At 38.5% G+C, this 15,808-nt stretch overlaps 1 non-coding gene across 1 annotated transcript; it reads left to right on the forward strand.

Moving 5' to 3' along the window:
• The first annotated feature begins 6,247 nt into the window (after window positions 1–6,247).
• LOC138434911 (U11 spliceosomal RNA) lies at window positions 6,248–6,377 on the forward strand. Its single transcript, XR_011254968.1, has one exon. It is a non-coding gene; the product is annotated as a U11 spliceosomal RNA (small nuclear RNA).
• The last annotated feature ends 9,431 nt before the right edge of the window (window positions 6,378–15,808 follow it).

Raw genomic sequence — 15,808 nt, forward strand, 5'->3', positions numbered from 1 at the left:
ATCCCAATGATTCTCCCCACGTGTTCTTGTGGGCTTTTTCCATGGCTCAGTAGTAAAGAATCCGCCTGCAATGCAGGAGCTGCAGGAGATGTGGGTTCAATTCCTGGGTCAGGAAGATCCCGTGGAAGAGGGCATGGCAACCCAATCCAGTATTCTTGCCTGGAGAATCCCAAGGACAGAGATGCTTGGCAGGCTACATTCCACAGGGACGCAAAGAGTCGGACATGACTTAAACAACTTAGCATGGGCATACGCACACCTTCTTATACCCCTTTCAATGGCTATAAATTCACTCATGGCCATCAGGTCAAGGAAAGGGGCAGTGGTCATTTTCATGTTGTATTACTGGAAGATTAGGCTTGAACTCAAAAGTGCCTTAACCATTCCCAGTTTTTCTAAAACTCTAATTTTTGACTGCCAGGTAACACTGAATAGAGGGCGGGGTGGGGGGGGATGATTTTTTTTCTCTTTTTTAGAACATACATTCTAAAAATCTAAAAGTGACATTTCAAAACCATTATTGCTTCTCCAGAGATGGCTGGAAATAAACGTACTCTCAGTCTGCGTTTTAAAAGTGCCTCTGGGCCACATGGAAGGCACCAAGCTGTTGTATGCATTTTAACATCTGTAGATGTCTTAAAATTGCCACCAAGCCTTGCAGCCAGAGGAATTCATAAAAGCATTGTGTAATTTGGGGATTAAATAAGTAAAGTGAAGCTGAGTATGAAAACCTTCCCACCTCAGAACCAAACAATGTGAACAAACAACAACAAAAAAATCAATTATGATGGAAAGAGGAGGGAAGGAGAGATCCCATGAGGAGAAGCAGTGAAAAGTACACTTGCTCAAATTTAAATTAGATGGTTTGATGGCTGGTGGCTTACAATTAAGCAAGAAAAAAAGATTGTCCAGAAATCCTCAAAACTCAGCATGGTACCTCTCCACAGAGTTTTTACTCTGTGTCCCATGGAGACACCTTGGAGAGAGCTGAGGAAGGTCCAGACAATCTCATCATGAGCCCTAGGTTGGGGAGAAGTAAAAAGAAAAGGAATGTTGAAGGTTTTTACACCCTTCTCATTCTGCAAGAACAGCAACAAAAATCTCCCAGACACAGAGATTTCATGCTGATGATTTTCTCAAGGGGGAGGGAAAAAGGAAGGGCTTAATTATTTTGAGCAACAAATGGAAAACTAGGCAAATGAAACATACATACAGTGTCTCAGAGAGGCCCAAACACTTTCTAGTTTGCCCCTTTCTGCTTGCAGGAAGGCATATCACCATGGGAGTAAGATAGCCAGATGAGGGCAGGGACTAGTTCCATTCAGTTGGACAGAGCTCCAACCCCTGAAGTAGGACAAAACCCAGAAATGGTGCACAGTCAAGTCAAATGTCAAATAATGAACTTCAGGACATTTTAGAATAGGATGTGTTCCCTTTAATTTAAGCTATTCAAGATAAGAGGGCAGAGTCTAGGACTGCCAGCCATCACTATATGTAGTCCCCTCTGAGCCCTAAACCTTCATAGCCCTGAAACATCAAGCCCTGAACAAATAGCCATAGTATCGTTTCACAGAAGGAGTGAAGCATGCCCATGAATCTTGAAAGGAAAGTCCAGGAGAATTTACCATATCAGTACAAGTAAAGTTCTGGACAGACTTATCCACTTCTAACAGCATGGTGTTTATGCAGCAATTACTAAGCAATTGACATATAAAATGGGGGGAAACAACGGGATATTACTCATCCATAAAAAGGAATATATTTGAGTCAGTTCTAATGAGTTGTAAGAAATTTGACCCTATTATACAGAGTGAAGTAAGTCAGAAAGACAAAAACAGATATCATATATTAACTCATATGTTGGAATCTAGATAGATGGTACTGATGAATCTATTTGCAGGGCAGCAATGAAGATGCAGACATAGAGAACAGACTTGTCGACACAGTGGGGGAAGGGGAGAGGGATGAACTGAAAGAATAACACTGAAACATATACATTACCATATGTAAAAATAACCAGTGTGAATTTGCTGTATGATGCAGGGACTTCAAATCCAGTGCCCTGTGACAACCTAAAGGGGTAGGATGGGGTGGGAGGTGGGAGGGAAGTTTAAGAGGGAGGGGACATATATACACCTATGGCTGATTCATGTTGATGCATGGCAGAAACCAACACAATATTGTAAAGTGATTATCCTCCAGTTAAAAATACAAAAAAAGGGGGGAACAGAGTGTATGGGAGTATATCACAAGAAAGGAGGGAAGAAAGAAAGGAAGTGAGGAAAAAAGAAGTTGGCAGGCAAAAGAAAGATGAAGCATCTAATTAGGAAAAAAAAAAACTTAATCCCGGGAAATATGAAACACTATTTTACTGTACACAGAAAAACATGTTAATAATGGGTTTATTTTAATGGATTTTAAATGAGGGGCATTAAAATAAAAATAGGTAAAGGGAGAGATTATAGACAGAAAATTACAAATAAAATCAATATACTACTAAATAAAAAGAGAAAATAAACCCAGCAAAAAAAGATAATAGCTTAGCACTGAATTATTGCTATAGAAAAAGGATGTAAATAATTGTTATAAATAAAGAGTAAGAAACAAACTGACTAGAGCAATTCGAGTCCATGATGTTCTTCCTGGTGACTTTGTCATTCAAGGGTGAAGAGAGCAGTCAGACCTTCTCAAACATAAAGAAACATATGACACCCATAAGCATTTTCTGAAAAAGAACCAGATACAAGCAGAATTCAGCCAAGCAAAAGCTCAAACCAGAAGCCAGGGAAAATGTCTGGTGTGAGGCATTAAACACTTACATGTAGAAAAATGACTAAGCGGTGGGAAATATGATTCAAAAGGTTAACAACTATTATAAATTCCAACGTTGTGTTAAAGGATAGGTTTTTAAAGGAAATTTGTAACTACCATATGGAACATATGTCAAAAATAACTCATAGTTAATGAGAGAATCTGTAATACGTCATGAAGTTCAAAACGTACATATATATAAGGAATAAAATAATTCTGAAATCAAGTTGCAAATTGATGCAAAACATCTATTTACAGGTCAGTAATCAATTGCAACACACTGGGCCTAATTCATTTGTGTTTCTATAAACAAGAATCATTTACATTATTGTCAGATTTCTATAACTTACAGAGCTGTAAAACAGTTCAAAGACCATGAAAAGTAGAGACAGCTGAAATAGATGACCTAGACAGAGTATTACTGAGGGTTTTTTTTTTCTTTTTTCCTATTTTAATCCTTCATAACTTTTCCTGATAATTTTAAAAGTTATAATACAAGAAAAAAGTGTGCTGTGATCCTTATTTCAACTTAAAAATATACTAAATTCAAAGATATATACATCTATGAAAGTATATTTATTTGTTTCCTAAAGTTTTTCCAAGTGCCACCAGAAAAATAGTAAGGTTAAGTTTGGGTATAAAATAATAAGAGAAATTGTTCTAATGTTTGTTTAAAATGGCGAGGAAGACTTTATTCAAGATTAGGCAATGTGGGAAAGACTACTGCAATAAAGAAGAGTGATTGACCTTAACCCCAAATACAACCGGCATAAGTGGGGATTTATCACCACAGGGCAGAATAAAAGAGAAGATGGACAGTTGCAAACAGGAACTTAGTTACTAATCAAAGATGAAGGGGAAGAGAGGGTTGGGGGATTCTCAATAAACTGACAGCAGGATTCTTTGCTAAAACCAGGTTTGGCAGGCCAAGGACAATGAATAGCTAAAAGAAGAATTCAGAGAATTTTGACCAAAGTTTGGCCAAGGAGGCAATTCTTTGGTAGAAAGTTAATAAATCACAAAAAGCGTGAAATATAATGTTTAAAGTTATGTCCAAGGGAAAAAAAAAGACAACAAAGAAAATTGCAGTAAACTTACAAAGCATTTCAGTTCTGTTCAGTTCAGTCACTCAGTCATGTTTGACGCTTTGCAACGCCACGGACAGCAGCAGGCCAGACCTCCCTGTCCATCACCAACTCCCGAGTTTACCCAAACTCATGTCCATTGAGTCAGTGATGCCATCCAACCATCTCATCCTCTGTCATTCCCTTCTCCTGCCCTCAATCTTTCCCAACATCAGGGTCTTTTCAAATGAGGCAGCTCTTCTCATCAGGTGGCCAAAGTATTGGAGTTTCAGCTTCAACATCAGTCCTTCCAATGAACATCCAGGACTGATCTCCTTTATGATGGACTGATTGGATCTTCTTGCAGTCCAAGGGACTCTCAAGAGCCTTCTCCAACACCACAGTTCAAAAGCATCAATTCTTCAGCACCCAGCTTTCTTCACAGTCCAACTCTCACATCCATACATGACTACTGGAAAAACCATAGCCTTGACTAGACGGACCTTTGTTGGCAAAGTAATGTCTCTGCTTTTTAATATGCTATCTAGGTTGGTCATAACTTTCCTTCCAAGGAGTAAGCGTCTTTTAATTTCAGGCTGCAATCACCATCTGCAGTGATTCTGGAACCCCCAAAATTAAAGTCAGCCACTATTTCCACTGTTTCCCCATCTATTTGTCATGAAGTGATGGGACCAGATTCCATGATCTTAATTTTCTGAATGTTGAGCTTTAAGCCAACTTTTTCACTCTTCTCTTTCACTTTCTTCAAGAGGCTATTTAGTTCTTCTTCACTTTCTGCCATAAGGGTGGTGTCAAATGCATATCTGAGGTTACTGATATTTCTCCTGGCAAACTTGATTTCAGCTTGAGCTTCATCCAGCCCAGCATTTCTCATGATGTACTCTGCATATAAGTTAAATAAGCAGAGTGACCATATACAGCCTTGACATACTCCTTTTCTTATGTGGAATCAGTCTGTTGTTCCATGTTCACTTCTAACTGTTGCTTCCTGAGCTGCATACAGGTTTCTCAAGAGACAGGTCAGGTGGTCTGACAGTTCAAGGACCGTATAATATACTGAAATATATTTAAATTCTAGTACTAAAATTTGAAGTGAAACTAAAAATTAAAAAACAACATCTTTTGCAAATATAACATACTTAATTATTTCATATTGGCAACAAATTTTCTAGCATCTTTCTCTTCTGTTGAATCATTAATTTTTCCCTCTGTTTCTTTGTCACTTTAACTGTCAGAAGTTCTCAGTGCTGTCAGAATGCTTGCTAATACATGGACTCTCAGAACACAAATGGTTACAGGACTTCTACATAATGACTTGACTGTCTTTCTTCTCTCTCAAAGAATAAAAAATCTGTTTCCTTCTATGCCTTGTATTAAATTCCAGCACCCTTCAAGTAAGAGACAAACTTGTGATAACTACTTTCTTAATGCATTATTTGAAAGTATTTATGCAACTTCAATGATGGTTAGGGTACACAATGAATTATCCTTAGCTTCATTACTGAAATGAACTTGAGTTTGCCATGCAGCAAAACCAATTTACTGAAACCAGGTTGTGGTGAAGGAAAATACAGTGCTTATTACAGGCACAAAGCAAAGGGTATGGGTGGCTTATGCTCAAAAACCTGAACTCCCTGAAAGTTCAAGGAAAGGTTTCTAAAGGCAACATTTGGGGTGAAGGCTGCATGGTGCACGACTTTCTTCTGACCGGTTGATGGTGAGGTGAAAGACTGGTGTTTCAAGAATCTTGATCATCAAACTTCTGGTTGCAGTCTGGAGTTCACATGCTTCTGCTCAGCATGTAGTCAGCATCATCTACCAGTCTGAGTAAATTAGGACAGGGGGATTCTTAGTTACTGTAGAACAACTCAAAGATTTGTGTCAAATTGTTACGTATATTGCTTGAGGGGGAACTAGGACTTTGGGGTTTTTGTTGCTGTTTTTTCTTTATTTTGGATTTTTTAATGTGGATCATTTTTATGTCTTTATTGAATTTAGGACTCTATGACTGAACTATCATCACTACTTTTCTTGCTTAACTGCTTCTCCTTTGTCTTTTCATTTTCTCACTTTTCTAATTAATAACTGCATGTGTTTGCTCTTTGGAACACAGAGAAGGCCTTGGAGACTAAAGCTTTTATCTAAAAACAAGAAAGAGGAGACAAGAAGGAGCTTTTGTACCTGGAAGGGCCCCGCAGGGTCCTGCTCTGCTTCATCATTAAGCCACTTGCTTGTCTTGCATTATAAATATTTAACAAGAAGATAATCAAATTATAGTTTTGCAAGAATCTCTTGCTAGGATGCTATTAGGCAAAATAATGGTTTTTGAAGATTTAAAAATAGATATTAAGAAAGGGGGTTTCTGTTATGAGTGCTGCACATAGGGCAGTTTGTTCTTCCTGAGAATCGATATCAAGAAATTTTGGAAGCATAATTTTTTTTGTACTTAGGCAGCTGGTAATCATCAGTCCTGGTACCTTACCTCTCCCATCAAAAAAAAAAAAAAAAAGGTATAATGCTTACTGCTGAAGCAATACTTTTTACAGATAAAAATTTGTAATCAATAATGTTATTTCTTTCCTCTCCTTCATTCTTCTGCTTTTCTTCTTTTCTTTGTTATTTGCACCCATTGCTTCCCTTCTGTGTTTATATTATTTATTTTAGAGCTGTGTAACTTTAGAGGATGATCACTGCATTTTCATAGTCCAAACATTTTTGTGAAAAAGTTGTCATTTCAGAAAAGAAAGCCTCTTGATGAAAGTGAAAGTGGAGAGTGAAAAAGTTGACTTAAAGCTCAAGATTCAGAAAACGAAGATCATGGCATCTGCTCCCATCACTTCATGGGAAATAGAAGGGGAAACAGTGGAAACAGTGGCTGACTTTATTTTGGGGAGCTTCAAAATCACTGCAGATGGTGATTGCAGCCTGAAATTAAAAGATGCTTACTCCTTGGAAGAAAAGTTATGACCAACCTAGATAGCATATTCAAAAGAAGAGACATTACTTTGCTAACAAAGGTCCATCTAGTCAAGGCTATGGTTTTTCCAGTGGTCATGTATGGATGTGAGAGTTGGACTATAAAGAAAGCTGAGCACTGAAGAATTGATGCTTTTGAACTGTGGTGTTGGAAAAGACTCTTGAGAGTCCCTTGGACTGCAAGGAGATCCAACCAGTCCATTCTGAAGGAGATCAGCTTTGGAATTTCTCTGGAGGGAATGATGCTAAAGCTGAAATTCCAGTACTTTGGCCACCTCCTGTGAAGAGCTGACTCATTGGAAAAGACTCTGATGCTGGGAGGGATTGGGGGCAGGAGAAGTGGAGAACAGAGGAGGAGAAGTGGAGAACAGAGGATGAGATGGTTGGATGGCATCACTGACTCGATGGACATGAGTTTGCGTGAATTCCAGGAGTTGGTGATGGACAGGGAGGCCTGGCGTGCTGCGATTCATGGGGTCACAAAGAGTCGGACACGACTGAGTGACTGAACTGAACTGAACTGAACTGAAGCTGTCACAATATTAATTTAATTTTACGTTTTTTCAATTTTTTAGAAAATGTAGCATTATCAAAATTGAACATATTTTTAGAAACATTTTAAAAGATTTCTTAATATGGAAAATTTCAAACATACCAAAAGCCGATATTATGGTAAAATAAATCCCTTTTACTCAATATTCATCTTCAGCAATTGCCAACTTATAAACAGTTTCTTTCACCAATCTCCCACTTTCATTTTATGGTTTTGGGGATTTTTTTCTGGGCAAAATGCCAAGCATTATGCCATTTTACCTCTAAATACATTATCATGCACTGCTAACATACACTTTCTTTTTACACATTCATCGCGCCGTTAACACATCTAAAATTAAAATAAAGCACAATTTCACACCAATATTTCATACTCAGATTGCCCTGATTATCTCAAAACCATTTTTTCACTGTGAGATTGTTTGAATCAGAATTCAAACAATATCCATATATTGTATTTGGTTCTTATGTCTTCTCTGATTTTCCCATTGGTTGTTTCTGAGGGATTAGGAAAGAATCTATTATTTATTCTGTAGAATTCTCACATTTTGCATCTGGTTAGTGAGTCCTTTGGGCTTCCTTGGTAGCTTAGCTAGTAAAGAATTTGCTGGCAATGTGGGAGATCCTGCTTTGATTTCTGGGTTGGGAAGATCCCCTGGAGAAGGGATAGCCTACCCACTCCAGTATTCTTGAGCTTCCCTGGTGGCTCAGATGGTAAAGAATCCACCTACAGTGCAGGAGACCTGGGTTCAGTCCCTGGGTTCAGAAGATCCCCTGGAGGAGTGCATGGCATCCCATTCCTGCATTCTTGCCTGGAGAATCCCCATGGACAAAGGAGCCTTGTGGGCTGCAGTCCATGGGGTCACAAAGAGTCGGGCACGACTGAACAACTAAGCACAGCATATCACAATGAATCATTTGTGGCATCATTTAACATATTTCTCTTTCTCAGTGTGTATCCTATACACTGGTAGTGAGGTGCAGTTATAATTTAAGTAAATTTTCTTTAATAAGACATCATACATGGTATTGTAAATTTCCTATTTTTATGAGAAATTTAACTCAATTCAGTTCAGTCACTCAGTTGTGTCCGTCTCTTTGCAACCCCATGGACTGTAGCACACCAGGCTTCCCAGTCCATCACCAACCCCCGGAGCCTACTCAAACTCATGTCCATGGCATTGGTGATGCCATCCAACCATCTCATCCTCTGTCCTCCCCTTCTCCTAGTGGTGCTAACTAGTGGTCCTAACATTCTCTGGAACATTCAGGTTGTGTCAGTGTGATCTGTCCAAAAAACTATTTCACACCAATAAATCTTTGGGTGATTTTGGTCCTTTGGAGTTTACAAAATGATGTTTTTCTAATTCCATTATTTCCTCTTCATTTATTAGTTGGAAATAATGTATATAGAAAGAAACTTTTATTATGTAATTGTTGGCTACTCTAAAAAACAGAAAAATATGTTTAATTCTTTCCAATTGTTTTTGAAGTTTTAGAACAGTCAGTCTTAGCAATTACCAATAGTTACCAATACAATCTTTTTAAATATCATTTTGAAATAATAGCTTTTTAAATTATACTTTTTATTTTAGAATAGACTGAGAGAGAAAAGTTGTGAAGATAGTGTATCTTCAAAAAACAGAGTTGGTAGGATCTGTATTTATGTCTTTATCTATATCATCTACATCTATAGGATCATCTACCTATCTCCCTATTTATACAGATTTATTTCAAGAAATTGGTTCACATCATTGTGGGGCTGGCAAGTCCAAAATCTGTAGGACAGACCAGCAGGCTGGAATCTCAGACGGAATTTGATGCTTCAGTTTGGGAGCAGAATTTCCTCAGGAAACACTAATTTTGCTTTTTGTATTTTAATTCACTTTTGCTTAGAAAAATTTAGTTAACATCAGGTGTGGGATAAAATTATACCATTCTCAGATTAGAACTAGGGATCTTTTGATCTAATTTAGACTGGAGAGTTCAGGGTTGAGAGAGGCTACAGTTTTGCTTTAAAGGCCTTTCCACTGACTGAATGAACCCTACCAGTATTGTGGAAAACAGTCTTGGACTGAGAGTCAATTGATTGCAGATGTTTTCCACATTGACAAAACAACTTTACAGCAACACCTATCTTAGCGTTTGATTGAATAGTCTAGCCTCTCAAATTAACAATAAAAATGACCGTCATAGATGGTGAAGAGAATTCCTATATACCCCACATGAAGGAATTAAAGAAGGAAAGAAGAGAAAAAGGAAGAAAGGAAGGAAGGAAAGATAAGTGGGAGGAAGGGAAGGAGGAGGAGGAAATGGAGAGAGAGAGAAAGAGATGATAGGCTGAAAATATAGAGGTAAAAGAAAAAAGTTTTCAGTGTGACACAGTTCACGTTCTTTCGAATATATTGTCCTTTTAAATTATTTTTGAAAATAGGCCTATGATCCCCAGGTAATGATGGCTGATATCAGTTAAATCATTGATAATGATACATTATTTGTTTCCCTTCTGTTGACATCTTCCATCAAGATGGTAAATTTGTCACAATGAGTGAAACAATATTGATATACTACTATAAAGTTCATATTATGTTTATTTTTTTTATTTTTTAAGTTTAATGCCCATTTTCTGTTCCAGGATCTCATCCAAAATACTAACTTTTAATTGTCATGTGTCCCTAGCCACTTTTGACTGTGATAATTTCTCAGATTTTCTCTGCTTTTCATGACTCTGAGGAGTACTAGTTAGGTGTTTTATAAAATACTCCTCAACTGGATTTTATCTCATACTCTTCTCATGATTGGACAAAAGTTATGTATTTTTGGAAGGAAGACTGCAGAGGTAGTGTCATTTTAGTCACCTCGTAGCAAGAGTACATGCCATCAGCATGAATGATACTGTGGATGTTGACTTTGATCACCTGGCTGAGGTAGAGTTTCTCAGCATTCTCCACTGAAAAGTATAAGAAGAAAGTTATTACACACAGGCTGAACTTAAGGAGTGGAACATTATCTATGTAAATTATTTGTATTTATTCTGTTCCACAGATTTTTATGTTTTCTCCACTTATTTACATATTCAATCCTTAACATATATTTAAGCAATATGGGTTGAAACACCTGTTTTAAACTTTGAGTTATAATCCAACACTACTTTATTTTATTGCTCAAATTGTTCCAGGCTTGGCCATTGGGAGATCTTTTGTTTTGCTCCTATGACTCTTTGGCATGCCCCATCAAAGTGGGCATGATTAACCAATCAAAGACACATTTTGTTTTCATTACTATATCATTTACTTCTAGCATTTCCTTTCAGTTCTTTCTTAGTTCCCATCTCTCTATTTACATTTGCTATCAGTTCTTATCTGTTGTACGTTTTAGTTATAGTCATTAAGATATGAATCATAAGTTATTTTAAATTCCCTGACATAATCTCAACATCTGTGTTATATCTGAGTTTTGTTTCTAATGATTGGCTTATTTCTTCACAAAGTGGTGTTGCTTCTTGTCTTTGTATATCTTATAATTTTTTTTGTTGAAATCAAGACATGTTATTTCAGGTAATGTTAACTGAGTTAAATAAGCCTTACTGTGACATCTTTGTTCACCTGGCTGATAAGTAACTGGGCTTACTGTTTGCCATAGCTGCAGGTGTCAGAGACCTCTCTTCTGGACTTTGGTTTCTAAGTTTTCCTGCTTAGATAGAGCGTGAATCTTGCAACTCAGCTACAATGTCCTGTTGTTATCCTGGAGCCTGGTCCATGTGGTGGTGAAGTGTGGGTTTTGGGGAGCATTCTATGCTGTTCTGATCAAGTCTCAGTTTTTTTGTGAGTCTGTGTGTCAGGGCTATGGCCTTCATAAGCATTTACATCCCTCCTCCTGTGGTGCAGCTTTCCCCCTTCACTCCATCCTCTTCTTGCTGGGTAGAGCATCACTAATCTATATCCTTTATCTCTCTCCCCTGTTGACTATATTTTTCCCTCTTGGGTAAGACAGGAATATTGAAGGGTGACTGGTATGGGAGGAATTCCCTTTCTTTAGCTAAGATAAAGGTGACTCTGGTGAAATTCTTTCCCTTGGAAAGTAGGCCTTATTTATGAAGAAGGTTCTGAGACATTTCACAATAGTTACTCTTCTCCCTGGGCCAGGGCTACACTGGGATCTTTCTTAGGGGTTCTTAGAGTAAAATCTCATGAATGCAGAGCACCCCTGAAGACTGTAGCCCTGGGTTTTTCTTGCTCTCACACTAGTTCACATTAAACCTCCAGTAATTTGTCAAAATTACCATGTTAAGTGCTAGCAGTTGGTGGTTAGAGTGTGTCTGCTATCAATAAGTAGATCTCAGTTCCTCTATCTTTCTGGATCTCTCTTCAAATTCAGGGTAGTGGTTTGACCTGCGACCTTAGTTCTCTAATGTATCCTAAGAAAGCTGCTGACTTTCAGTTTGTCTAGGTTTTTCCCATTGTGATGATGGAAATGACAATTTTCCAAACTCTTTAAATATTCAAGATGAAAGCAAAAGTAATCATAGATTTTACACATGATCAGTTTTCAGTCCACAGTCATCACTTTATTCTTATTGATTAAGGTGTAACATTTTTAGCAGTAAAAATCTGATCAAGTTAGTACATTATCTTATCATGACCCCATTTGTCTTTGAACACTTCCTTGCTTTCTGGCAGAATATGATATCTTAGGTTCATATTTCTTGCCCAAGCCCTGAATGGAGAATTGTATACATTTGCACATTCCTGCCAATTTCTCCAAGAAATCTTATTTCTTTTGTTGAAAAACAGGCATACTACTAGCTTGCCTTTCTTCTCACGTATTTCAGTAATAGATGTGTGAAAAAAATGAATTCATAATAATAATTTAAATGTAAGTTTATCAAATGTTTATAAAAGCATATAATTAAATAGTTATTTGTTTACATTGAACTACCTTTGTCTAGTCAAGGCTATGGTTTTTCCAGTGGTCATATATGGATCTGAGAGTCAGACTGTGAAGAAAGCTGAGTGCCAAAGAATTGACGTTTTGAAACTGTGGTGTTGGAGAAGACTCTTGAGAGTCCCTTGGACTGCAAGAAGATCCAACCAGTCCATCCTAAAGGAGACCAGTCCTGGGTGTTCATTGGAAGGACTGATGCTGAAGCTGAAACTCCAATAGTTTGGCCACCTCATGCAAAGAGTTGACTCATTGGAAAAGACCCTGATGCTGGGAGGGATTGGGGGCAGGAGGAGAAGGGGATGACAGAGGGTGAGATGGCTGGATGGCATCACCGACTCAATGGACATGAGTTTGGGTGAACTCCGGGAGTTGGGGATGGACAGGGAGGCCTGGCGTGCTGCAATTCATGGGATTGCAAAGAGTCGGACATGACTGAGCGACTGAACTGAACTGAACCTTTCATATCAGAGAAGCAAAGTAAGCACTTGACCTTTTCCTATTATTATTAGTTTTTGGATAAAGTTCTCGTCCTTTCACCCTGACTCCAGTAAGCTTTCATCTTTTTCTAATATAATGTGTAGTCCCAGACTTATCTTCCACAGTTTTTAACATTGTGCTGCAATCAGCCCTTTTCTTAAGAGCCTTTGTTGGATTCCTTGGTAATGGGTATTTGGTGATCACACTTTGGGTAGTAGGTATGCTCAGTGCTACTGGATTTTCACTGCTCCTGGAACTTTCCAGTGGATTAAACCTGGAATAACATACAAAACTGTTACAGTGAGAAAATGAACACTAATGTTCCTGAGACACCCAATTTAAAGTTAAGATTGCAAGATTTTTATATACCTGCTTTGACTTCCCACTTAAAGTTTCTTACTTTCCAAAATGAAATATTGTTTGCCAATATCTGTGTCATCACTTATTTGATTTATACAATTATATCAACTCAATGTTTTTAAAAGCCAGATTTATTTTTTTTTAATTAAAATAGCTTGTTGGCCTAAATAGAGAGGTGAACTGAGGCAAGCTCTAAAGAAACTAATATTTGAGAATAGCAGATTAATTCAGGACAAGAAAACTGTAGCAAGCTACAGAGATGAGGGTTTGGAGCAGGTTATACTCATGAGTAGGGAAGGGAAAAGGGGGAGAGTTCAATTAAAGTTGGTTCAAATCTAAAAGAAATGGAAAACAACCCTGAAATTTTTCCAAACAGGCAAAATCAATTCAGTCACAAAGTTTAATTCAGTCCACTTTGTGAGACCAACTCACCTGGGTCATTCTATTCATGCATTTGGCAAAACAGCCCGAGGTTGAATATGATTACCTCTGATCAGTCCCCCATTATCCAAGAAAATTCCAACACTATCAGTTCTCTGTAAATCAGGGATTACTGGGAAAGCAGTTTCTCAGTCCTTGAGTTTTCCTGGGGGCACATTTATGAGAGTCTCTATTTTATATCCTCCAGTTCTATTTTAAATTGAAATTCTTTCACACTTGAAAACATATTACTAAATTTTACTAGGAAACAATTGAATCTATGAAGAAAGGAACCAAAAAAAAAAAAAAAACCTTACAGGTAATGAAGCTTTTGCATTATTAAAACATGGCACAGGCATCTTTTCCCATCAGAAACTGGATCTATAATCAGTCCCTCAGCCCTAGAGCCCACTTATACTTTAAACTCTAACAGTTACACCAGACATATTCCTGGACCCTTAGGTTTTGCTCATTTTCCAAGGCCTTTTTCTGGTTTGCTTAACATGATGGTTCTTTTCTTAGGCTATGGGAAGGGAGGGAATGCAAAACAAAAGAGAAGTCAAGGAACAAAAGTGCAGGGATAAAGCAGGGTCCTGGCCTCCCCTCAAGGAATATGCATAGTGATACTTTTGAGTTCCTTTTTAGCAATGAAGACTCCCACCCAGGTGAAGGATGATAAATCCAGGCTAAGAAAAAGAGTCCTGGAATACCACCATGTTACCTCACCACCAGCCAATCAGCCTGCACACAGTGAGGATAACAAGCTCTGAAACCCTCCTCAAATGATTAACTTCTCTTTCTCAATTCTTTCTCTTGTATTCATAGATTTGCCCCAACTTTTAAAAATAACTGCATATTCTATTGCAAGGTATGCCATAATTTATTTCACAAGAAATATAACAATATCTTTATTGTTATATTCAGGCCTTCAGCTGCTTCAGGGAGCTTTGACAATTGTCTCTTCCCATTAGCTCTCTGCTTAGCAGTGGGACATCATGGTGAGGGCACTCCCTGATGGAGAGGCCAGGATCCTGATCAGAGGGCTCTGCATCCAGGGTGTATCCTGAAGGGTCAGGGCATCATTTCCCAGTGCTGGTACACTGACCTGCCTGGCTAGTGCTGGGTATCTGAGCCCTGTCCCTCAGGGGCCAGAAGGCCCCCACCTTCTTTCTTCAGCACCATACCATCATATGGAGGCTGCAGGTTTTTCAAGGAAAACATTTTTTTTCATTCACTGAACATTAACTGAGGATTTACCCTGTGTCCACCCCATGCTTGTGCTTTGGCTCCAGAGATGAAAAACCGTCATCTCTGCTCTCAAACAATCCACAGTATCTAAGAGGAGGCAAGCATATAAGTCAGACATTATAGTGCCTGTAAGGAGTCTTTTTATAAAGCTGTGTGCTTGACCACGGCTCTCAGGACGTCATCACAGGTGACGGCTCAGGTGAGGCCTGGATGAGCCCCATTGGACAGAGTGGATCTGAAACAGTGAGTCAACAAAGTTGGCAGGTTGGGGAGAGAAAGTGCTCCCCAGATCGGGGGACAGTGTGTGTGAAGGCAGGCAGCATATAACTAACATATGTTGGTAAACTATTGCCTGGGCTAAGTTAGATACCTACTATTCCAATTTTGGGGCTTCCCAAATGATGCGAGTGGTAAAGAACCTGTCTGCCAATGCAGGAGACTGTAAGAGACTTGGATTCAATCCCTGGGTCAAGAAGATCCCCTGGATGAGGGCTAGGCAACACACTCCAGTATTCTTGCCTGGAGAGTCCCTTGGACAGAGAAGCTCAGTAGGCACTACTGTCCATAGCGTCCCAAAGAACTGGACAAGACCGGAGTGACTTAGCTAGGGTGTATTCTGATTTTTTTTCTTTGAAATGTATAGCACTGAATCTACTGAATAACAATATTTTTAGTGTGGAAGGCAAGATATCAGTAAATAAATATGATGTTTCCTCACTGTTTGGGTTCCAGACTGAGATTTAATGCAAATTAGACATGTGCATTTAAATCAGGACTGGGGAGGAAAGATCAGCATGGGGTTGAAGTGTGATGGACGATTCGCATATAAATGTCATCAGCCAAGATTAGTGTTACCAACATTATCTACCATGTTCAGCCCTGGATGACCATCTTGTTGCTAGATTCTTGCTGCCTAAAACACTACATTTTTGTTA

Source organism: Ovis canadensis, chromosome 2 (assembly GCF_042477335.2).
Source record: "Ovis canadensis isolate MfBH-ARS-UI-01 breed Bighorn chromosome 2, ARS-UI_OviCan_v2, whole genome shotgun sequence".
NCBI classification, from domain to species: domain Eukaryota; kingdom Metazoa; phylum Chordata; class Mammalia; order Artiodactyla; family Bovidae; genus Ovis; species Ovis canadensis.